The sequence below is a fragment of the Gossypium arboreum genome, chromosome 4 (assembly GCF_025698485.1).
Source record: "Gossypium arboreum isolate Shixiya-1 chromosome 4, ASM2569848v2, whole genome shotgun sequence".
In the NCBI taxonomy this organism is placed as follows: domain Eukaryota; kingdom Viridiplantae; phylum Streptophyta; class Magnoliopsida; order Malvales; family Malvaceae; genus Gossypium; species Gossypium arboreum.
Window position 1 is genome coordinate 66960006 of NC_069073.1, and position 2309 is coordinate 66962314.

At 37.5% G+C, this 2309-nt stretch overlaps 1 non-coding gene across 1 annotated transcript; it reads right to left on the bottom strand.

The window, feature by feature from the left end:
- Nucleotides 1-1401: 1401 nt before the first annotated feature.
- LOC128292412 (small nucleolar RNA R71) lies at nt 1402-1508 on the bottom strand. The gene has a single exon (XR_008282397.1). It is a non-coding gene; the product is annotated as a small nucleolar RNA R71 (small nucleolar RNA).
- Between the last annotated feature and the right edge of the window lie 801 nt (nt 1509-2309).

The window sequence follows — 2309 nt, forward strand, 5'->3', positions numbered from 1 at the left end:
CTACATTTCTTAAGTTCTACATCTTAATGCCCATTATAGCCACTCCCATGGTCTAAATCTAACAATCGGCAACACCTACCTTTTCACTATGTTTGTCGAATATTCATTCTCTTCTTAGTCCTAAATTCGACACTTCCAACAAATTAGCTTAACAATTCCAATTCTCCAACAACCCCAAATCCAACCATGGGATAGATAGAATTCAAACTAACAACTAAAACATGCATGAATCTCATGGACAACATCAAACATACCTTGGTCTAGCAACTACCATGGCTGATTTTCTCAAGCTCCTCCCCCCCTTCTTCTTAGGACATTCGGCCAAGCAAAGAAATGAAAGGATGGACACTTTTTTTTTTCTTTTCTTTGTTTTCATCCTATTCCTTTTTCATTATTTTATTCTTTTTAGCATAACCACTAACTAAACATGTTTGCAACATGTTTCCACTCATAGCATGGCCGGCCATCATGCTTAACTTTTGGGTAAATTGACATGCAAACCCATCATTTTCACATTATGCATTAATAGCCCACTTTACAATTGCCTAGCACATTTCTAGATTTTCTCACATAAGTCCTATTTGATAAAATTCACTTACAATTAACAAAATCCAAACGTGAAATTTTCACACATGTATATGTACATATATTGAGCATCAACTATAACGGTCAATTATTTTTATGTCTCGGTTTAGTGGTCCCGAAACCACTTTCTGACTAGGGTCAATTTAGGGCTGTCACATTAGCCATTTATTTTTCTTGCAATTTTATTTTATTTTATTATTTATTAATTTACTTTTTCTCTCTTTTGGTAGGTTTTTATAGTTTATGACTAGAAGAAACCTGTTAGGACCATTACTTTTTTACGAAGAAATTGATCGCACAGTTCGTAGAAATCAAAGAGAAATAAGGCGTAGTTTACGATACACGGAGAACGAGTGAGAAGACGATACTCAACCCCCAAACAGAGAGATGGTCAAAAACCCAGGCGATCAGCTGCCTCCTGCAATTGCAGCTAATCCAAATCCTGCTCCACGTACTATGTATGACTATGCTAAACCTTCTTTAACAGGAACTGAGTCTAGTATAGTTAGACCTGCTATTGCTGCGAATAATTTTGAAATAAAACCTAACACAATTCAGATGATACAACAGTTTGTTCAGTTTGATGGTTTGCAGTATGAGGATCCCAACACGCATTTGGCGAATTTTCTTGAATTTTGCAATACATTCAAAATTAATGGCGTTTCTGATAATGCCATTTGTCTTCGGTTATTTCCCTTTTCACTGAAGAACAAAGCTAAACAGTGGTTGAACTCGTTACCACGAGGGTCTATTACTACTTGGGAACAAATGATTGAGAAATTTTTACTAAAATATTTTTCGCCGGCTAAAACGGCTAAATTGCGTAATGATATCTCTTCTTTTGTGCAGATGGATTTAGAAACACTTTACGATACATGGGAGAGATACAAGGACTTACTAAGAAGGTGCCCCCACCATGGATTACCGCTTTGGCTGCAAGTTCAAACGTTCTACAATGGTGTGAATCCCTCGACAAAAATGATTGACGCAGCTGCTGGTGGAACCATCAACAATAAAACACCGGAAGATGCCTATGAATTTATAGAGGAGATGTCACTGAATAATTATCAGTGGCAAGTTATGATAACAAAGCCAACGAAAACAGCCGGCATTTATAACATCGATTCAGCCACTATGCTCTCTAATCAGGTATAATTTCTCAATAAAAAGATTGACGGTTTACTGGGTTCTACGCAGGTACATCCAGTAATGAGGTGTGACTCAAGTGGCGGAGGTGTACATACAAAATACCAACCCTTCAATCCTACAACTGAAGAAGAACAAGTCAACTATATGGGTAACAATAACTTTAGATCTCAAAATAACCCATACAGTAATACTTATAATGTAGGTTGGAGGAACCACCCAAATTTCTCCTGGGGTGATTAAGGGAATCAAAAGCCACAAAATCCTCAAGGTTTTCAATAGCCACCTTATCAACAAGAGAAGAAACCGAACCTTGAAGAGATTCTTTCTAAATTCATCTCGATGTTAGAAACCCGTTTCCAAAATACCGAGACAGTACTTAAGAATCAACAAGCATTGATCCAAGGACTAGAAACTCAGATAGGCCAGCTGTCCAAACTAATCTCTAAACGACCACAAGGTAGCCTACCAAGTAATATTGAACCTAATCCGAGGGAACACCTCAATGCAATTAGCACTCAAGATAAGGAAGGATTCATTGCACCTGAACCAGAAATACAGCAAGACAACGCGATGAA